Raw genomic sequence first — 23,874 nt, 5'->3', positions numbered from 1 at the left:
GTAAGACTTTAAAAAAAAAGAAAAAAGAGAGGCCTTGAACTGAGACATCTTCATTTTCAGTCACTTGACACTAAGAAAACTACCTTCAAATAAGCATTTTCAGACTATTTCCTCTTGTTCACCAATCTGTGTGATAAATATGAACCCACAATATACTCACTGAAAATAAAATGCTGAAAGTCAGTCATGTCCAGGTTATATGGACAGCAGTCAGCATTCATTCATTTACTTATTAAGGGCGAAGCAGGCACGGTGCTGGATTCTGGTGTTCAGAAAACAGTATATGTAGAGGACAGTAAACGGGACAAAAGGTAAAGATAAACTAAGGACACGGAAGGTTGTAGTTCTACTTTACCACACGGTATAAAAGCAGTAGAAGGGGCTCATTTATTATCATTCTTCCTGTAAACACTGGGTTTATTGTTACAGAATCCACATTTTCAGTTCCTATTTCAAAAACAGATTTTGCATTCTGATAAACTTAGTGAAACAAAGTACTTTGTTTAGAATATACGCAGGGAAGGAAAAATTCATAGCGAATAAAGAATATGTGCGAACGAATATTTTTATTCCATTTCTCTTGTTTTCTCGCTTGTTTGTTTCTTAATGCCTAACAGCTTCTCCCTGCGCACTCCTGAACCCTCACTACCCATCCATCTCCATGTACCCCCTTTCTTGGCCTTACCCACCCAGCCCTGGGCTTTATGGAGCAATGGGCGAGTGGGGGCAGGAGACAGGGAACAGCGGTCATGCTGTGAATACATTATGAGTATGAATGAACTGTCTTTTCTTCTGATTGGGGGTAGGGATTGATAGACAAGAGTCAAGGGTTAAGAGATCTTAGAGCCTAAGCCTAACAGCAATCAAGTGGGAGTAGGGTTTCAAATATTACTTATTTTATGAACAGTGTTAAGAATCATTCAAAGGCAGAGAAGAACTGATGAGAGTCGTTGCCCACACAGCCTACTGGACTGAGGCGTATTGGACTATAGGGCCAGCAGCACCTTCAGTAGAGATGCTGGCGGGAGGGGTGGGGGACCCTGTCCCGTCATTCTTCCCCATCTTACAGGTGTCACTAGGTGGTCAGTGGACCTTCTACTCCCCATTTTGACCCTGTTTTGATTCGCTCAGACATTCTCTTATTTGTGAATACAAACATTCCAATCACAATTTTACCAATGGAGATAAAATTGTTGAAGAAAGTGTTTACTTTATATAACACCATGAAGTCAATTTAATTTCTTGATCACTTTTCTATAAAAGGCAGTTAAGCCACTTCAATACAGGGTGGGGCAAAAGTAGGTTTACAGTTGTTTATACGGAAAATAACACAATAATTAATAAATAATAATACAAGAATAAACTGTTTCTCATACAACTATAAACTTGCTTTTGCCCCATCCTGTATTTTCCACCTTAATTTTTATTTCACTGAAATTAGTTTTGTTGTATCTATTCTTTTCTATGAACAACAATGCTTTGGTCTACTTTTGTCTAATTCTTTTGTCTATATCAAATTTTATTGATTTGAGTTCTTTTGTGATAGTATTTCTTGCAGACCTGCTTCCCCTTTCCCCATCCCCTACCGTCCAATATGACCTCAGACTGCTTACCCTATTCTTGAGCACCTGGAAGACAAACTTCCCTAGCAGCCCCATGGGTCCCTCTGCTAGTGATGGGCTGACCCAGGTGCCCTGCATCTGGCTTCTTTGGTGCTGTACAGATAGATGGTGGATGTCAGGAGACCTGTCCAGGGTCCCTAAGTCCGGGGCCACTGCCTCACTGCTCTGAGGTTATAGAGAATCAGTATCTACTTCCTGGACACCAGTGTATTATCTCTGACTTAGCAAATGATTAGAAAATTATGCTATGATCTCAGGTATTTCAGGAATCTTTTATTATCCACATTGTTCTGTTATATTTAAATCCAATTTTTATAAATACTTTTGATCATTCTGACTATAGTTACTAACTGCTTAAAGTGTTAGCAGAACAAATAGCCAATGACCAATTCCAAATATCCCCTGGATCAAATCCTCCAAGATTCAATGTCAAGGATTAAAATTAAAGGGTCAAAATATCTCACTTTTTCTGACTATCATAATTCATCCACTAAAATGTTTTATAACTGAGATGACTATATAAAGTACATCATTAAATATTGGCATTTTAAACACCAGCAGTCACTAAAATTTAATTATTAAGCTGAAGTTATTTTGTAGGTAATCATAGTGCCTTAGAAACAGACTAGTATAGGTTGTGCTAACTCTTGATTTTATTTCACTTGTAATCTTATTTTGAAGATAGAACTGAAGCAACAGAATGGGTTAGAGACAAATCAACCTGGAGTAGACAAGCATCTAGTGGTGTGTAAGAAATTTTCTTCAACAACGTCATTTGAGGCTTTGATTTATGTATTAAAGACAGAGATGTAGCGAGCTCTAAACCTTTAAGTGTGTGACTTTGTTAGAATTTAATGTGGCTATTTGCTCTGAGGAATTGTGGGAAGCCAAGGCAGCTCCCAGAGCTGGGGAAGTGGCTTCTTGGCACTCTTCCTTTGATGTCGCTCCTTGCATCTGCACTCTCCTTTCGTTCATATTTCTGTACCATCACCTCTGCATCAATCGACCATGACAACTCTGCAGATTAAGTTATTTCTAAAGACTTCATTTGATTTTTAATGGTCCATAGATACATCGTAGTTCATTTAACCATACTCCAATTACGCCATTTAAAAAATTTTATATAGCACCATAACGTGAATATTCACATACATACATCTTTGTGTGAATCTGATTATAGAGGAGAATTACTGAGACAAACGGCATGAAGATTTTTGAAGTAGTTGATTCGCGTAGACAACTGTCTCCCAGAAAAGCTGTGCCCATATACCAGCTGTGTGAGAGCGCCCTTATTTCACCAAACTTCAACACTAGCCACTTTATTCTTTTAACCTGTGGCAATTTGACAGGAAAAAAAAATTGTTTTTTAATTTGCATTTCTTTCATTGCGAGTAAATCTGAACATTTTTCATATTTACTGGAAATTTGAATTTCTCCTATGGTGAATGGCCTGTTCATGTCTTTTACTCATAGACTCGTTCCTGCTTTATAGGCCCTTTTTCTCTTTTGGGGATGTGTATCCTTTGCCATATATGTTAAACAGTCTTCGCAGGTTCTCATGTTTTTTTGTTGTTATTTCAACCTCACCTGGGTATATGTTTTTATTGTGTTTTAGAGGGAGGGGAACAGAAAAAGAGACAGAGAGAGACATAGACGTGAGAGAGAAACATCGATGGGCTGCCTCCCCGAATGCACCCCAGCCAGGGATTGAACCCACAACCTAGGTATATGCCCTGACCAGGAATCAAACCCATAACCTTTTGGTGTACCGGACAAAGCTCCAACTAACTGAGCCACCTGGCCAGGACCTAAAAATAATAGTAGCAAACACAAATGTAGCCTTACTATGTGCCAGACACTGCTCTGACTCAAGGTTTCTCACAGGTGGCACTACTGACATTTTGGGCTAGGTAATTCTTTGTGTGTAGGGGCTGCCGTGTGCATTGTAGAGTCTTTAGCAGCAGATGCCAGTAACAACCCTCCCTTAGTTTTGACAACAACAATAAAATGTCTCCAGAGGCTGCCCAATGTCCCTTCGGGGGCAAAATAGCTCCCAGTTGAGCAGCGCTGTGCTAAACACTTCACGTCATTTAATCCTCAGAACAACCTTAGGACATAGTCACTGTCATTATTTCCATTTCACAGGCTTCAGACCAATTCTATCTAGGTCATCTAATCATCCAGAAAGTGACTTTAAAAGACAATTTATAATCTTGATCAGCCTAATTACCTCTAATAGCTTTACTTGCAGATAAACCATCTACTTTGGCAACACGGCGAAGCTTGGATTACACATTTTGTAGAGGGATAATCTCTTATTAACGAGGTCTGCCTGAGTATGGAGAGGGTTTGGGGAAGTTCCAAAGTCCTCATTCATTTTGTGGCTCATTCAGCAAATATTTGCTGAACACCTGCACAATGACAGATAGCAGTCTGAACCCCAGAGATGGAGTAGCAAATGCAGCAAAGTCCCTGCACTCACATTGCAGCAGGTGTGAGCGTTCCAGTGACAGACAATTAGCAAAAAATGACAATAGCTTATTTTCAGATAATGTTAAGTGTTCTGAAAAAAATAAGGCAAAGAATGATGTGCTAACAGAGAGTTAGGCAGGGTGCATGTTGTAGTTTAAAAAGGATGTTGAAGAAGGCCTTGTACGATCCCATTTATAAGACCAGAGAAAAAAGGCAAAACTACAGGGGCTGAAAACACATCGGTGGCTTCCAGAGGCTGGAGGTAGAGGTAGAGGGAGGGGTTGACCACAAAGGGGCACGAGGGAATTTTTAGGGTGATGAAAATGTCCTATATCCTGATGATGGTAGTGTTTATACAACTGTGAGCATTAAAACCCTAGAACTGTACATTAAAAAGAACAAATTTTACTATAGGTAAATTATAACTCAATAAACTTCTCTCTTCCTCTCAGTCTCTCTCTCTCCCTCCCAGTCTCTCTCTCTCTCTCTCTCTCCCTCTCTCCCCACACACACAGGCTTTTTTGCTGTTTTAGAAACAAACATTATTGAGAAAGGGGCTGGGATGTTGTTCCTGAGGCTGGGAGTGTGGGCCAGAGTTTGAACTAACTTAATTGAAGAGAATTCCAGAGGGAGCATCAGGTCAGGTCAGCAGGAGGCTACAGTGTTGCCCCTGCTTGCCCGCAGTGGCTGTGGCGAGGTTGTTGCAAAGAAACCCAGGGCATGAGGTGCGCAGGAGGTCACAGCTTTAGCAGCCAGGTCAGTGAACCAGAAAAGGTGGTCAGCATTGCTCAGGCCCCAGGCTGCTCAGCTCACTGAGCCGCCTTCTCCACGTTCATTACCCCTCGGGGAGCATCTGGTTTGATCTGCCACCACCGTGTTCAGAATGCTCGCCGGGCAGCGTTAGCTCACCTGAGGCCTTTGCACACAGTCCTTCCCCTCCCAAGCCTACACGCGGCCGCTCTGCCTACGCCGTCCCCGCCCCAATCACCTGGGGCAAGAAGCGCAGAGTCTGTTTTCACTAACAAAGCCACTGCACTGAGACGGCAGCTACGCAGGAAAGAACCCACTGGGGCCAGTTTCCTTAAAAGGAATACAAGGCAGGCTTGTCTGCCCAGCCAGCACGCTCAGAGGCTGGGGGAAGGGGTGGGGGTGGGGGCAGAAAGGTGAACCACCCTGGAATGCATTCTTAGGACCACTGTAGTATTTCAGCCTCTGGGAGCAAAATTCCTGACAATTAATTTGACACTGAAATGTATTATCGTGTTACTTCCATGTATAAAGCCACAGAAAAGCACAATCAAAACACTCTTCATGATACTAAAATGTAACAACCTGACTCTAGGAAATCCAGGAAAACCGACTGCTCGAAGTCTGAAAGGATTCCGTGCAATAGTCCACTCTCATATGAAAAGAACTGGAGGTAACAAGAGGGCATTTCAGTGTGAAATTATGAATGCATCCCATTCTCCCCCCCTCCTACCCCAAGAAAATCAAGAAATAGTATTACTTAGATTCAGAAGGGCTCTCTTGCTACAGCCTGTTCTTTTTATCTGAGACCGAACCCATTGGACCTAATACTTTCAGACTCGAGGCAATTGATTTTTTCAATTTCCTAAAGAGTCAAAGGTGGTTATGCGCTAACAGCACGAAGATTGCTTCAGCTGGGCTTTTCTTGGGTCTCTTTATACATGTAATCTGTAAGTAATCGTGTTTCTTGATTTTCTCGGGGATGGAAAGAGAATGAAATGCTTGTTTTCCTTCCTCTTGGTATTGCTCGGGCCACTGGCTCTGTGACTGTCTCCGAATGTGTATGGTGCGTGGCACCTTCGGTTCACCCGCTGTTTTTCTCTCTCAGGTCAGCTGCTCGCTACTCAGCCAGAATCCCTCCTCAACTATTCTGTGCTAAGGACAGTCACTGAATATAGAATGCAAGTGTGAACATGGACGGGTGTGTGCTTTTAAAAAGATGAACGACACGGAGGAGGGAGAGGAAACATCGTGATGGATAAGAACTTTTCAGTTTACATATCTGTCTGACTCACCTTTGTTCGTTTTCTCCCCATAACAAGGAGTATCGTGTTTTCTATGCCGTGGGCTTCTTCGTAATACTTGGCCAGTGTTGCTGAATGCATATTCTATAAGCAGATCACCAGCACAGTGACAAATCTGAATGCTTAACCTTGTAGATGGTAATAAACATTCTCTGAGAACATTAAAATGAAAGCCGGATTGAGTGGTTCCTGTCTGTCAGACGGGAAGTAAGATGTCAAATATGAAGCTACATCCTGGAACATTTCTTAACTCATAAGAAATCAACATCAATAAGTAGTCTTGAAATTTTAGTCTTAAAAAGCAAAACAAGTATGTTGAGATGTTGGAAGAATTTCTTTTTAATGCATGGAAGTAAATACAAGTACTTTTGTTCATCCCTTGTCTTTTAAGTTTATGGTCCTAAATTAAGGATCTTCTCAAGTTTCATGAAACTGGTAGCATAACACAATACATTAGAAGAAAGGTCCTGTTTGTAAATGTTATAATGCTCGTGCGGGGGAAATGGCCATATTGTAATAGCTATTTCTCAAGGCTTCATAGTTGACGGGTGTTTTTTCATTCATTCATTCACTCATTCATTCATTCATCCAACAAATGTTCATGGGTGCCTGACATCATAGAACTGTCAGCTAGTCAGGGAGATAGATAAGTTAGCTAATGTTCACAGCCCATCAGCTACCTGCTACAACACAGGGGTACATGGAATATTATGGGAACCCAGAAACGGAACACGGTCACCCTGGAAAGTTCAGGATAAAGATTGCCAGAGGAAGTGACCCTTGAGTTGAGCCTTGAAGAATTTATACAGCAGAAATTGGAAAGGCAGAGCACTCCAGGTGGAGGAAACTTATTTAAAGGTATAACTATGAGAGAAATTATACATTCTAGACACCACAAGTTGTCCAGAATGGGCACAGGCCTAGAAAGGTAGAGAGGGATTCGATTATAAGGAATCTTACAACCATGTTAAGATGATTGAACTTTACCTGGAAGGCAACAGGGAGTCACTAAAATGTATTAAGCAGGGTCCTGGGGGACAAACAGAATTAGGTTTGTATTTTAGAATGGTTAGGGAGACCGCCAGGGAGTGTTAAAATTTGTTTTACAAAAACCTTTTTTTCCAGAGAGTGTGGCTTGATTACAGGAGCCCTGCTTATGAATGGGTGGATGGAAATAGGAGCAGGTGAGAATGCACATTCCTTCCCATGTCTCAGCACCGTGTAGAGCAATTTTGTTTGTTTGTTTGTTTGTTTGTAAGAGTTTTATTTGTCATTCATTCATCTTATCTCAGTTATACAACTTTGGCATGCACAGTGACAGTCCCCTACAAGCTGGGGTCAGCCCCCACAGACTGGTGATCATTAACCACAGAATGAGAGCCCAAACAGCACAGGGCCCCACTGAATGGTTACAGGTTGCAGGCAGCACTGTGGGCCCTCCAACCCACAGCCCAGCAGTTTGGGAACTGCTTTGCTGCCTGCCAGAGGCCACAGTGTTCCCACTTGTGAGACCAAGCAGACTATGTGTGGGGTGAGCCATCAGGTCTCTGCTGGGGATTGAGTGTGACAAGGCCATGTGTGACCTGGTGGCATGCCCTGGATTGTGGGTAGACAGACCTGCTGGGCCCATCCTGATTCTGCTGCTGACTTTCCCGGTGGCTTTAGGCAAGTCACTTCTTGTCCCTCAGTCTGTCTGTTTCCCGGTTAGCACTGCTAGTGAGGTCTCCTAAGAGCCCCTCCTGACTCAGACAGGTGCCAAATTTGCCGTCTCTACTGAATCGTGACCATGGCTCTGTGCTTTGACAGTCACTGTGTGGCTGCTGTTGGTGGGCCATCTATCTCCACAAGGCTGCACTCATCCCTGGGGCTCCCCTTTTAGAACTGGGGTGTCCTCCAGCAAGATCCTCTCAGGCCGACAGTGCCTGACTCTGCTGTGCCTGCTCCCAAGCACTGCCAGGCACCTGTCCCCTGAGAGGGGCTTCCCTAAAGACCTGAGAAAAGGTTCCAATTCCTAAGATCTAGGTCATCTGTTATTGTGAACAGAATTTATTTTAGACATAATTGTGAGTCTTTTCATATTGTACAGTAGTTCTTACGGAGATGCTCTGGGGAATAAAAGGAGTGACCTGGCAGTGGGCTTGTAACGACCTTCCCTCCATGTGTAAAGAGAGTCCCATCTGAAGAAGGGGCATCGTGTCAGTCCCCAAGTCCTGAGATTGGACTGGGACTATGCCATATCAGCTCTGACCACAACTAAGACTTGAACAGGAATACGAATGAGATGTTTAGCCTTGGTTGTGATTGGGACCAGCTCGATGGCTCCCCCATGAACAAGAGACAAGCAACCCCACTGTGTGGAGCAAGAAAAGAAGCCAAGAGAGAAGGAATCTAGGCAGATTGCCTGCAAATTTATACCTGCCCTGTGGGGATGGAAGTTATTTTTTTCCTGGGAGGATGAAGACTGTAGAAGAATAGCTGAACAAATGAATGGAGTTATGGCTATTCCTTATAGTTTCCATAATTATTTCATTTTTTAATCTCCTTTAGATTTTAGTAAAGTTCATTTTGAAAATTCTAGGTTGGCTTGGCTGTAGTAAAGGAAGTCAAGAAACCCTTTTTTCTTTTTTTTTTAAACCAAGTTAAAAGGGGGAACAAGTTTCCCTGGGAACCAGAGTGAGAATCTGAGGTGAACTTCAAGGGGACAAATTTTGGATTAGATTTACTTGGCCACCTGTCTTTCCCATCTGGAAATTGCTCACACCTTTTAAAGCTCTGTATTTTAATAGGAGGCTGTTTTATGTCAAAACATGGATAGGAGCAGTACTATTAAAAGTAATCCTGAATCCTCTAAAAGAGATCCCATTTCTGGGATCCAGATTTTGACCATAGATATTATACATAATTATATTTAAGCCTTTAATCTTCCCCACCCGCATGACTCATAATCAGAGCAGAAAATGAAAAGCCAAACCATCTCTTTATTAAGGGCATCTACACCTAAGGATCAAGTTCTGTTTGCTACCTGTCAGTACTACATGTCAACCAGATGAAAACCTTGTTAAGCTCACCATCATGATTATCAACTAAAATTATTTGAGCACTCACAGAGAACGATGTCTTAGAACCACCTATTGAGTTATCAGTAATCAAATTTTAAGTTCATTTATTCCACTTCCGATTACTGCTATATTGTTTCACCTCAGGAAAAAAATATTAAGACTTTGACAGCATTTATTGATCCATCATTACTCTCCCATTCTATGGAACCATTTATGGGCCAACTTGTAAAATCTCAGCACAAATTCTAAGCTGTGAATGCTTCTTCAATATATTGCCAGAACGAAAGATTAAAAACAGCCATTTCAAATTCTAATTTTAAAAAATGGGCTGTATATTAAACCTTATTCATATGTCTAAATCATATGACTTAGTTATAAGATAAATTGTATAAAAGCCCATGGGCCATTACACAAAGAAATACAAGCTATCTTTTCTATGTGAAGTCATTCATTCATTCAAAAAGTGTTTGTTGAGTATCTATAAATAGCAAACATAGTAATAGACACTGGAAATGTAACAGTGAACTAAACAGACAAGTTTCTGCTCTCATGGAGCTTATAGTCCACTGGGACTAGAGAGATAAATAGATATATGTCAGGTGGTGCAAAGTGCTGAGAAATGGCAGGGGTGGGGTTGCAGGTTTACGTAGGAGAGTCAGGAAAGGTGACATGAAGGAAAAGGGAAACAGTTGTGTGAATAGCTAAGAGTCTTCCAAACAGAGGGGCATGCAAAAGCTTAACTGGTAAGTGCTTTTAGTGTGTTGGCAAAGAGGAAAGAGTCCAGTGGGTAGGAGCTGAGGCCAGAAGCATGGGACCAGATCACGAGGGATGTTTTATTTGATTTGCTTTTATTGGGGTGGTGGAGCAAATAAACTGAAAATATCCGTTAGGAAATCAAAGAGAATAGATTTTAGAACAGTACAAACAATATATTTAATGTCAAAAAAAGGAAAGGGTGTATGGGAAATCATATTTCTTAAATTAGGATTCATTCTTTACTGCAATTGTAATCTGATTTGATTTCAATGCTTGTCTAGTCTTTCTCACTATAAACCCAAAAGAAAACAATTAAAATTCCAAAACTGAACAACAAATGAGGGGGGGAGAATGCCCTTTGCTGTTAATGTACATACACCAATGTTGGCAATGAAAAGTCAAATGACTTAAAAATAGTATCAAATTCTAAAAATTTAGGCTATGGATTTAGGATAACTGCCTTCTGTACTTAAAGACAATACTACTAAATAATTTTTATCTATTCATGTGGGTGATTGCAAAGGAGGGGGTGGTGGAGTCTCTTCCATGTGGCTCTGATTTTTTAAAAAAATGTACCCTGTGCTTCTGTGGAGCCCTCAGTGGTAGGTTTTATGATGTATCTCCTTCCCGACTGTGATAGTTTTAAATCAGCCCTTCCGCTTTCCTTTGAACTAGCAGTCTGTTTCAATGCTTCATTGTTTTACATTAGGTTGCTTTTACTAACCACTTCCCCAAGGGGGAGTGTACAAAATGGATCCCTAAATAGAACTCCCAGCCACCCTAGGATACAGCCACAATTTGGCTGTTATTCTGATAGTGACTTGATCCATCAGTCTTCTGGACCACTGGCTTGCAATGGATTTTCATTTGAAGACATGCTGGAAATGTCCTGAGCAAATGTCATCGGCAGGTGGTGGGGATTCAATCCTTGGGGACAGCATACAGCTAGCTCAGAGTAGCAAACACTGAATCTGCAAACAATGAACATATGCATTACTCGGAGAGCCAAGAGCAGGTGGACATTTCATTTACACATCAGCCTGAGACAAGCTAAGGAACCCCTGTCCCCCTTTATCCATCATGAGCTCCATGGGGGAAAGTACCTTAGCTGTTTTGCTCAAGTCTGATTATGAGTTAACACACGTAAAGTGCTTTAGATCTGTGCTTAGCATACAGGCGCTGAGTAAATTAGTTACTGCTGTTCACAGCAACAAATACACTGTATAGCAGGAGTTTACTGTATGTTGGCTAGAGGAATGAATAAGTTATCTATTTTTGTAGATTTCTTATTATCCCGCCATTGGAAAACGACAATTATGGACAGTGTTGAGGATCATAATTGCTGTGACACAAATCCATATCTGGAGCACAATAATTGTTGCCAGGAGAAGGGTTGCAGGGGCTGGAAAAGAGAGGCGACTCTTGGTGAGTTTCCCCAAAGCTCTGGGACAATATAGTCCCGCTCACCAAGTAATCAAAACCCACAGGCCCGTTGTCTGATCGCCTTCCAGCCCTGCAGAGGGACCTCTTCTTAAACTTCCACATCCAGGAATGCCCCATTCCCAGTTTCAAGGGGCGGGGAACAACCGGAATCTTTGCCAGGTTCGCCCCATCCCGCCCCCTGCCCCAAAGCTCCGCCCAGACTGACGTCCCCCTCACCCCCCCGCAAGCTCCCCAAACCTCAGCCCGCGCTCCTCCAACTCCCTTTCCTTCCCCAGGCCCCCGCCATCTGCCCGCGCCGCGCTGGGGGAAAGAGAAACCGCCAACCCGGAGGCGGCGGCCCTCTCCAGGGGCAAGCTGCCCGGCGGGGAAGGGGGCGGGGCCTGGGGGCGGGGCCGGGGGCGGGGCCTGGCGGGGGCGGGGCCTGGGAGGGGGAAGGGGCGGGCAGCCGCTGGCGACTCGCCCGGACTGACGCGCGAGCGGGTCCCCGACTCCCACCCACTCGCCCTCCCGCCGCCTTCGCTTTTCTCGAAGAGTTTGTCACCCGGGCCTAGCGCAGCTTGACGGAGGGGGAGTGGCCCGGCCCGGGCCGGCCGGCTCCTGGGGTGAGGCTGCCAGGAAAGGGTTGGGGGCGCCTGAGGGGCCGAGCATCCCAGTCCTCCAGCCGCCGGCCCCCGCCCCTCGCCGGCCCCCCTCCTCGCGCCCGGCCGCCCCGCCCCGCCGCGACCCCCGGCCGCCTCCGGAGCCCGACGAGGTAAGTGCGGCTTCCTCCCCGGTGACGGCGAGGGGGCCACGGCCGAGCGGCCGAGCGGCCGCGCCACCGGCCCGCTCCCCGCTCCCCGCCCCCGCGCGAGCGCCTGCCCCGTCCCCGGCTGCCCGAGTCCCGCTGGGCCCTCCGGGAGGCGGCTCCGGGACGCGTCTGCCCCAGGAGGTGGGCCCGGCGGGGACCTCCCGGAACGCCCCCGGGGCTCGAACCCGGGTCCCCCCCGCTCGCCGCGCAGCCCGGAGCGCTTCGGGGGCGTCTGCGCCGCGCTCGAGTTGTGCAAAGTTCTGGACGCGGCGTCGGTGGCGGGCCTGCTGCGGGGGGACGCTGTCCAGGATCGTTGCTCTCCCCGTACGGTCGTAATAAAACAAACTGGGAACCATTTCGGATGTTTTTCCCATTGTTACTCGCAGACTATCATAAGCTAAGTTTTGATTTTAAGTCATTGCCTCACCCCTGAGTGTGAGGAGTCAGATAGGGACTTTATTTCTATACAAACCCGTGTGCCTGGTTGAAACTTTTTTTTTCTTTTAAGCATTTCAGTGCATGCTTCGGGATCAAAAGCTAAGGAAGAAAGTTTGCTGTATCAAAGAGTAAAGCATTACTGCCATCTTTACTATTATTCGTTTGATTTTGAAAAATATATTGGAATGGTTGATACATTCGCAAAATTCAAAAGGGATAATATATACAAAGTGTCTCTCCCCGCACACCCATGCCCCCCCAACCCAGCAATATTACCACTTTCTCGGGTATCCTTCCAGAGATTATGCGTACGCAAATGCACTTTAAAAAATGAAACTGTTGTATATTAGTAAAATGCCTTGCAGTTTCTAGTGTCCAACAAATTTCATTCTCCTTCCATTTGGAAAACAACAAGTCTGTTTGGTTATTAGACCACTGAAAAAACAATAATGACTTTTTTCTGGTTTTAAGCATTTGTGAATTTAACTATATTATGACTGTGTATGTTCCTTCTGTTGGCTTGCCATAACTATGTGAATACCTTTACACAAAGGTGAATACACTATTTTGGGGTAATGGAGCAGGTAGGTAAAAAACATGAAATTGTTAGAAGATAGGCCTTAATATATACAATAGATAGTTCCAGAAATTATTTGAAGCAACTTAGTGTCCATAGAGTACCATAGGATGAAATAAAACTAAATGAGAAGATTGAGGCAGAGCAAGAAAAAAACAACAACAAAGTCCTGGAGGAAAGTGCATACTATAATATTGTTTGATGCAGTTGACATCTTTAAAATATCCATACAGGAAATAATGAATTTTGGACAACAGTGATCTTCAATAAAGGGCAATAATAAAACTCTAAAGATAAGTTCTCTGAAGGCTTAATTTTTTGATCCATTCAAGACATTTAATATTACCTAGAACAGGATTTCCCAAACTGTGTCCTAAAAAATGAGAAAGCAATAGTTTATTACTTATAGTAAGATTCTGAGTTCAAATACATTTGAGATAGCTGGGTTAGACTAATTTCCGTACTTTCTTACTCTTTCTTGGCTAATGTTCAAATTTACTCTTTTAAAGGGGGATGTATTTTGTAACCTTTTCCAAATTGAGAACCACTGAACCTGTAGAAATGGATAGATTGCCTGTCTTTCAAGCAGCTCTTCATGAGAATTTCCTACAATGAGTAACTGGAAAGCAAAGAGTTTGAGGTTATCCAATTTGGTAAATACCAAAGTGAAGACAATCTAAAAGTCAGAATTTTAATATACCATATATTAAAAGCAAAGGCTACTTTTCCCCTGAATTCTTTCATAGTTCTTCATTGTTCTGCAAATTGCCTGTTGGACCAAATGACCTCTAGGACTTTTTCCTATTCAGTGCTTCAAGGATACTCAGGTCTTGAATTAGACTAGGTTTACGTAAACAAAATTCCTTGAAGAATGACTTTACTTATTCTCAGATGTAAATATGTGGTTAAAGTGTCCTTTCATCACAAACATTATTGATACTATTAATTTACTATCAAATCCTAGAATTCCTTAGTGGTAATAGACATTAGAAAGCATGGTACAGAGTGGAAAGGAATTTGGAGCCAGAAAACCTGGACTACTGCCACTAATATGCTAGGTTGTTTCTAGCAAGTTTATGAACTGCTCTGAGTCTCTTTTCTTATTTGTAAGATTAGAATGATGACAGCACCCAGTTCATTCAATAGCTATTGAGAATGGAATAGGTGTTGGATAGTAGAAAAATAGCTTTAAGGCTTGGGATCTAAGATAGCAGCGGAGTAGGTTGATGTTACACTCACCTCCCAGGACCAAACCCTAATTACAACTAAAATATAGAGCAGTCAACCTGAACAGCCAGCTGAAGACTAGCTGAAGGGTAGTCTTGTAACCAAGTATTTACAGAAGAAGCCAAACCGAGACTGGTAGGAAGGGCAGAAACGTGAAGAACACTGGGCCTGCTTCCAAGAGCGGTGGCTAAGATTCCGGAAGGATATCTCAGCTGCAAAGGTTCCCCGTGAGAAGCATTGGGTTTCAAACCCGCAACACCAGGCTCCCCAGCCAAGAGGACCAGAGCCAGGAAGAGGCACCCACATAACATCTGGCTGTGAAAATCGGCAGGGATTCTGTCTGCCAGGGAGAGACCTGAGTCTGCTAGAGACATAGGTGTCCTCTTAAAAGACCAAAGCACAAAATCTTATTTACAGCCATGCACTCTAGGCTCCAGTGGAGGAAGGGTAGAGCAGACTAGTTGTGCAAAGAGAGACTGGGGTTTGTGGTTCTGGGGAAGAGCTGCTGGGTTAGCTGCTGGGACCCCTGTGCTGAGTCACTCTCCTGCACCATAGATGCCATCTTTTCTGCGTGGAGCATGTCCCTCCATACAAAATCAGCCTGGAGGGAAGCACTAGCCCCACCCTCTAGACTCCCTGTCACCACACCCTGCAGAGCCTGCACCATGCTGAGGAGTAAGCTGCCTGGGCTGGGCAGACTCAGGGGGTGTCAGTGCCTGAGTTGAATGACTTTGAAGTGGGGGCCATTCCCCCACTTTCCCCTGAACCTGAGTGGTCCCTCCCACCCCCATGGGAGATCTGCTAGCCCCACTCACCGGGCTCCCAGTAAGCCCATCCTCCCAACTCCTAGTGGCTCTGCCCTGACAAGGTCTGTGCAGAATCCAGGGGACACTGAATTGTGTGGCTCTGGGATGGGGCATAATTTCCACCTACTCCCAAGCCCGACCAGCCCACCATATTGAGATCGGGCTCCTGGCAGAATCTGTGGCTTTAGGATAAGAGAAATTTTTCCCTCACACACCCGAGTAGTGCAGAGCCTCCCTTCATATTGCCAAATCTTGGTCTGATAAACTCTGCTGGCCTCGCCCTGACGACTCCCTGAGACCCGGTCTTATAACAAAGGTCTATAGACACCCGGCGGGTGACAGCTAGACTTGGTATACTCTGGGATATTTGCTGAGTGGCCTCAGACCAGGCACTGCCACCGAGTTTGAACCTGCATAGACCTGGTGAACACCATTCATCCTTACCTGGTGATTCACTGAGAACATACCTCATGCAACTCGAGTATTGCCAGAGGCTCTTTCATTGACTGAGCCCAACAGGCAGCTGGCAGGCAGAGGCAGGCGGAGGCGGATCTCTGGGTTCCTTGGGACTTTTGTTGACCTGCCCCAGGGATCCAGTGGCGGTAAAAGCCAGCCTTGGTGTGCAGCTTGATCTTTCCCACACACAGCCAGGCCCATTAGAGGAAGCCCAAAACTGTGGATTGCTTTGTAGCTCTAAACAAGTTGCACAGGCAGCATCTGACATTGGCCTACACCAGAGTCCCTCCCAAGAGGCCCCGGAACCAGCACACTCTGCCCAGCTTCAGACAGCATCAGAACAGGATCCAGTTAGCTACACAAGCAGCATATCCAAAGGGACATCTTGACAGGCACTAGACACTGCTGAGGCAAATTCCACTTTGTGTGGTCAGAACTTACACAGAAGCTCATTCGCTGTGGTCTGGTGTCAATCATTGTCAGCCAGCTTGTGGGATGACCCCACACACGAATGAGTCAGTAGCAATCAGGACTTCATTATAACAGGAGGGCCCATATAATCCACACAAGGGACAGTCCTGGAGCACCCAGATCAGGTGATCAAGGAGACTGCACCACTGGGTCCCCACTATATGAGGCCACCTACTATATGAGGCCACCCTACCAAGACTGGGAGTCATAGCAGCTCTACCCTAATACATAGAACCAAACACAAAGAGGTAGACAAAATGGGAAAACAAACATGCCCCAAAAGAGAGAACAGGAGAAATCTCCAGGAAAAGAGCTAAATGAAATGGAGGCAAGCAATTTACCAGGTATAGAGTTCAAAAAAAATGGTTACAAGATTGCTCAAGGAACTTAGTGTGAACTTGAACAAAGAGATAGCAAGCATCAAAAAGGACATAGAGCACTGGCCCGTGTGGCTCAGTGGTTGGCCTGTGCACTGAAGGATTATGGATTCAATTTCTGGTCAAGGGCATGTACCTGAGTTGTAGGTTCGATCCCTCGCCCCAGTCAGGGTACGTGTGGGAGGCAACCAATCGATGTGTCTCTCTCACATCCATGTTTCTCTCTCTCTTTCTCTCCCTCCCTCCCTGTCTCCCTTCCACTCTCAATGGAAAAAATATCCTTGGGTGAGGATTAACAAAAAAAAGACATAGAAACCATAGAAAAGAACCAATCAGCAATGAAGAATACAATATCTGGCATAAAGAATACACTAGAAGGAATAAACAATAGGTTGAATGAAGAAGAGGATCGAATCAGCAATTTGGAAGACAAGGTAGAAGAAAACAATCAGCAGCAAAATGAAAAAAGAATTTTTAAAAATGAGGATAGTTCAAGGGATCTTTGGACAACATGAAGCGTAACAATACCTGTATCATAGGGGTGCCAGAAGAAGGAGAGAGAGCAAGGGGTTGAGAACCTATTTGAAGAAATAATGACTGAGAACTTCCCTGACCTGGTTAAGGAAAACAACACACAAGTGCAGGAAGTGCAGAGAGTTCAAAACAAGATGAATCCAAAGAGGCCCACACTGAGACACATCATAATTAAAATGCAATGGTAAAGGACAAAAAGAATCTTAAAAGCAAGAGAAAAGCAGTTAGTTACCTACAAGGGAGCTCCCATAAGACTGTCAGACTGACAGAAACCTTTCAGGCCAGAAGGGATTGGCATGAAATATTCAAAGTGATGAAAAATAAGGACCTACAACCAAGACTACTTTTCCCAGCAAGACTGTCATTTAAAATTGAAGGAGAAATTAAGAGCTTCCAGACAACAAAAAGCCAAAGAAGCTCATTACAACGTACCCAGTATTACAAGAAATGTTAAAGTGTCTTTAAGACAAGAAAAGGCCAAAGGAGCTCATTACAACGTACCCAGTATTACAAGAAATGTTAAAGTGTCTTTAAGAAGATGAAGAAAAAGAAAGAAAAAAACAAACGAACAGAAATCAAACTCAAGAAATAAACTAGAAAACACAGAACGATGTGGAAGCTAAATAACATGTTACTTAATGATGAATGGGTTAACAATAAGATCAAGGAAAAGATCAAAAGCTACCTAGAATCAAATGAAAATGAGAACACAATAGTCCCAAATTTATGGGACACAGCGAAAACAGTCCTAAGAGGGTAATTCATAGCATTGCAGACCTACCTCAAGAAATAAGAAAAATCTCAAATAAACGATTTAACTTTATACTTAATGGAACTAGAAAAATAACAACAAACAAAGCCCAAATTGAGTAGAGGAAAGGAAATAATGAAGATCAGAGCAGAAATAAATAAAATAGAATCTAAAAAACCCCAAAAGATCAGTGAAACCAAGCACTGGTTCTTTGGATAAACAACACTGACAAACCTTTAACCAGACTCATCAAGAAAAAAAGAGAGGAGACTCAAATAAATAAAATCAGAAATGAAAAAGCAGAAGTAACAACTGACTCCACAGAAATACAAAAGGATTGTAAAAAAAAATGTTACAAACAACTATATGTCAAGAAATTGGACAATCTGGACAAAATGGATAAATTCCTAGAAACAGACTGTCTTGCAAAACTGAATCAGGAAGAATCAGAAAATCTGAATAGCCCAATTACAACTAAAAATTGAAGCAGTAATATCAATAAATAACTTCCAGCAAACAAAAGTCCTGGGCTGGATAGCTTACCAGGAGAATTTTACCAAATGCTCAAAGAAGAACTAATACCTATCCTCCTTAAACTATGCCAAAACATTCAAGTGGAGGGAAGACTCCCAAACCTATTTTACAAGGCCAGTATTTTCCTAATTTCAAAATGTGATAAAGACACTACAAAGAAATAAAATTATAGGCCAGTCCCTGATGTTTAGCATTAACATAATGCTAAAATCCTCAACAAAATATTAGCAAACCAGATCCAGCAATACATTAAAAGATCATACACCATGATCAAGTGACATGTATTTCTGGGATGCAAGGTTGGTACAATATCTGCAAATCAATAAACATTATGCACCACATAAATTGAAGGATAAAAACCACATGATCATTCATATACATGGATGCAGAAAAAGCATTTGATAAAATCCAGCACCTATTTATGATAAAATCTGTGACAAAGTGGGGATAGAGGAACATACCTGAACATAATAAAGGCCATATATGACAAACCCACAGCCAACATCATCAGCAATGGGCAAAAACTAAAAGTGTTTCCCTTAAGATTGGGAACAAGACAGGGATATTCGCTTTCACCACACTTATTCAGCATAGTACTGGAAGTCCTAGCCACAACAATCAGAGAAGAAATAAAAAGCATCCAAATTGGAAAGGAGGAAGTAAAATTGTCATTATTTGCAGATGATGAGATACTGTATATAGAGAGCCCAAAAAACTATTAGAACTGATTAATGAATTCAGTAAAGAAGCAGGAAACAAAATAAATACCCAGAAATCAGTTGCATTTTTATACACCAGTAATGAACTATCAGAGAAACTAAGAAAACAATCCCATTTACAATTGCATAAAAAAATACCTAGGAATAAATTTAAGGATGTAAAAGACCTGTACTCAGAAAGTTATAAGACACTGAAGAAATTAAAGAAGATACAGATAAATGGAAGCATATACCATGTTCATGGATAGGAAGAATTAACATCATTAAAATGTCCATACTACTCAAAGCACTCTATAGATTTTATGCAATTCCTATCAAGATACCAATGGTATAGTTCACAGAACTAGAGCAAATAGTCCAAAAATTTATATGGAACCACAGAAGATCCGAAATAGCCACAGCAATCTTGAGAAAGAAGAACAAATTTGAAGGAATCACACTACCTGATACCAAACTTATTCAAGGCCATAGTAATCAAAATAGTATGGTACTGGCATAAAACAGAGATATAAATCAGTCGAACAGAATAGAGAGCCCAGAAATAAATCCATGCCTTTATGGTCAATTAATATTTGACAAAGGAGGCAAGAACATACAGTGGGGTAAAGATAGTCTCTTTAATAAACGGTGCTGGGAAAATTGGACAGATCACATGCAAAAAAATGAAACTAGACCACCTTCTTACACCATATACAAGGCTAAACTAAAATAGATTAAAGACTTAAATGTTAGACTCAAAACCATAAAAATCCTAGAAGAAAACATAGGCTGTAAAATCTCAGACATTTCTCGAAGCAGTATTTTTTCTGTCATGTCTCTTCAGGCAAAGAAAACAAAGAAAAAATAAACAAATGGGACTACATCAAACTAAAAAGTTTTTGCACAGCAGAGGAAACCATCAACAAAATGAAAAATCAACCCACTGTATGGGAGAACATATTCTCCAGTCATACATCTCATAAAGGGTTAATATCCAAAATTTATAAATAATTTATACAACTCAGCACCAAAAACCCCAAACAGTCCAATTAAAAAAATGGGCAAAGGATCTGAATAAACACTTCTCCAAAGGGGACATACAGATGGCCAATAGACATGAAAAGAAGTTCAACATCACATAATCATCTGAGAAATGCAAATTAAAACCACAATGAGAGATCACCTCACACTTGTGAGAATGGCTATCATCAGTAAATCAACAAATAACTAGTGTTGGTAAGAATGTGGAGAAGAGGAAACTTGAATGCACTGTTGGTAGGAATGCAGATTGGTACAGCCACTGTGGAAAGCAGTCTGGAGTTTCCTAAAAAATTTTAAAAATGGACCTGCCTTATGACCCAGCAAATCCACTTCTGGGAAGTATCCAAAGAAGCTAAAACACTAATGTGAAGGAATATATGTACCCCTATGTTCATTGCAGCATTATGTGAAAGAGCCAAGATTTGGAAAGAGCCCAAATGCCCATCAATGATGAGTGTATGAAAAGGCTGTGGTACGTTTACACAATGGAAAACTACTTGGCCATAAAAAGGAAGGAAATCTTACCATTTGCGACAGCATGGATGAACCTGGAGAGTATTATGCTGAGTGAAATAAGCCAGTCAGAGAAGGGCAAATACCATATGATTTCACTTATATGTAGAATCTAATGAACAAAATAAACTAACAAAATAAAAATAGACTCATGGACACAGAGAACAGACTGACAGCTGTCATAGGTGAGGGGTTTGGGAGCTGGATGAAAAAGGTGAAGGAATTAAGGAAAAAAAACCTCACAAACAGAGGAAAAGGGGGTGGGGGGAGGTAGGAGATGGTAAAGGGGGGATACATGGTGATGAAAGACTTGACTTTAGCTGGAGAGCACACAATACAATATACAGACGATGTATTATAGAATTGTACAGCTGAACCTGTATAACTTTATTAACCAATGTCACTCCAATAAATCCAATTAAAAAAAAATAAGATATAAAAACAACAACTTTAAGGGTGATAATAAATAATGAATCAACAATCATTTACTGTGTAAATTTTTTCCTGAGTGCAGATGGCAAGAGTTTGGAGTGCAATGTACTTGGTTCCTGAGTTTTAGCTAGCATATAGTGAGAGTTGAGAGAATGAGGGATTAGTCCAAAAATTTACATGAATCCATTTAATTCCTATGTTTGGATTTTGAGAGTTTGGGTAATGAGGGCCACTTCTATAAAAAAGCATTCTATAAATGATGCAGTACTATACAAAATGTTACCATTCTGAAGATAAATGAGGATCAGGGCTATTCATTGTCTTCATTTATGAGAAAAGGGTTTGTGGAGTATATCAGGTAGGGTAAATTATGCTGTGGCAACAAAGGACTGTCACATCTTAATGGTTTAAAACAACAAAGGCTTATTTCTCAGTCACAGTACGTGTCCAGTTAGGGTCAGCAGGACAGCTCTGTTGTCAGAGTCCCAGGTTGTCAGAGGCTCCATCTCAACACTGCTTCCGCAGTTATGAAGGCAGGGAAAAAGATGTCATGAATTGCACATCGATTCTTAAAGGCTTCTACCTGGAAGTGACACATGTAATTTTCACTGCCATTTCATTGGCCAAACAAGTCAAAATACTACACGTGATTTCAAGGAGGTGGGCAAATGCAGTTCTCTCATGTGCCCAGAAGGAGAACTGGAGTAGTCTGTGGGCAGTCTTGATGACCACTACTATTCTAAAGCAGGCTTCACAGTCCAGTGAGTTAACACAAAAGCTGACTAAATCAAATCCAAATTATGTTTTTCAACATTCTATTTAGAAAACAGCATTTCTTTGTGCATGTATGTGTGTTTAATCACAGAATTATGCTAATGAGAATTATAAAAAACATCTTTTATTAATTGGAAATGAAATCTTTTGAAAACTTCACAATTAGATATACTATTTTGACCAAGTGGATTTTATTCTTTCTGAATTATGTTTATTCAGTAAACATTTGTTCAATGTAATGTGTATAAGGTATTGTGTTAGGTTCTATGAGGATAAAAAGATGAACGGGAAGTTTACAACCCCAATAGACAATTGCTATAATTAAGTTCTCTCTTTTCCATTCCCTTTAAAACAACATTAACAGAATCTTTCAATATGATTAAACATGATTATGTATATATACAATGTGACACCTTGCCCATTTTTGGTCTAAGGAATTATTTGGTAACAAGTTACAGAATATTAGTTAAACTAGCTGAAGCAAAAACAAAAAAGTGTTTTGTTAGAAGAGGGATATAGCTTTATGTCACAGAGTCCAAGGGCAGGAAGTACAGCTGAATCTCAGAGGCAGCTGTCATCAATAACAGAAAGGTAGGACCTGGGGCTGTTTTTCCTCTCTAGGTCTATATGATTTCTTGCCAGTGTCTCTCTCTTTCTCTCTCTGCATATACTTCATTCCTCTTTTAATGTGTTGACTGGAGTCTTTTGCTGTTAAATGGGTATTTTAACCCAAGAGTTCACACATTTAAAGGAAGCTAACTACAATCTCTAGTAATTACAGAATAATTATATTTTTTTCTAAGTGCCACGCCTTGGTTAGTCTTTAAGTCAATCACTGTCACAGTTTGGAAATAATGGAGTTTACCCTAAAGTATCACAAGTTAGGATAATTGGCAACTTTGTGCGTAATAGAGAAAGAGGCAGTTCTACTAGTTTGAGATTGAAGAAACCTATGATGCCAGTTGAAAGTTCTCCTACACAGTTAACATCAGCTTACATATTCTAATGAGACAGGCTAATTAGGATAATCAGGATAAGAAGGTGGAACTGGAGATGACTTGTAGCAACAATATCCACTCACTGAACCTGGCAGGCACCACGTGCATTGTGATCCTTCCATCCATCGCTTCTCTATTTCCTAGGTGCAGAGAGATTACTGAATTGTCTAACTCTTACAAGTCACCTGCTTTTGATGCTGATACAGGGCTCCCTGGCTTCTCCCCATGGCCAATAATGAGGAGGAAGGGAGCGCTTAATAAATTGCCTTGCTCTGCTCTTTTCTACCATCCTAATTCGTCTAGACACTCTATCTGGACATTTTACACTTTGTAGCATTCTATTGCCATATCTCCCCAGCAACTTAACCTATTTTTCTTTCAATAAATTTCCATTCTTTTTCTGCAAATTGTGTGTTCTTAGTTTCTCTAACAAAGTTTCCTTGCATCCCTTACCTATGCTATATCTCCTTTCTTCCTTGTTGAAACACATCCATAGCTCACCTCGGCAGATGGCTGAGGAGATGGACGAAGGGTAATTAATAGATATTACAAGGCAGAGGAGATCCCCAGAAAAAAACAATAACAGAAAGGTGAGTAAGAGGTGTGTATGGGGTTAGGTGGATTTGTCAGGGATATATGTTAGACTAAAAGAGCAGACAAAAAAGGGAGTTTGGGTTCGAACTTTAGAATATCTGCACTGTCATTCCAAAACGTCCCTATACTCTTGTTTCTGTGCAGATGAATGAGTCTTCTTAGGCTCAACTAAACATTCAGACTCACAAAGCTACCGTTTGCCGTTTGCTAAAAAGGATATCAGACAGGGACCACAGCTTGCCAGCAGGGCAGCATCCCATGTTCCTCATCAGTGGTTGTGCTCCTTACAACAATACATGTATGCAGTTCATGTCGATATCTGGGAGACATCCTTTGAAGTGAAAGCTCAAGTGTAAGGAGACAAAGCTCACATCAGGTAGGCGCAGGAGCTACACTGACTTTAAAAACCGCATGTCCCGCAGAAGACAATATCTCTTACACAACTCCATAGACTTAGCTTCCA

The 23,874-nt window shown here is 42.0% G+C and overlaps 1 protein-coding gene across 1 annotated transcript in view; it reads left to right on the top strand.

Moving 5' to 3' along the window:
* The first annotated feature begins 12,103 nt into the window (after positions 1–12,103).
* Positions 12,104–23,874, top strand: part of KLHL5 (kelch like family member 5) — a 61,672-nt gene continuing 49,901 nt past the window's right edge. The window contains exon 1 of the mRNA XM_087827828.1: positions 12,104–12,154. The gene's annotated coding sequence lies outside the window, so the exon portion shown is untranslated. The remainder of the gene's footprint in view (positions 12,155–23,874) is intronic.

The sequence above is a fragment of the Miniopterus natalensis genome, chromosome 1, assembly GCF_054644295.1.
Source record: "Miniopterus natalensis isolate mMinNat1 chromosome 1, mMinNat1.hap1, whole genome shotgun sequence".
Lineage (NCBI taxonomy): Eukaryota > Metazoa > Chordata > Mammalia > Chiroptera > Miniopteridae > Miniopterus > Miniopterus natalensis.
The sequence above is the reverse complement of the archived record's forward strand: the minus strand, read 5'-3'. Positions and strand labels throughout refer to the sequence as shown.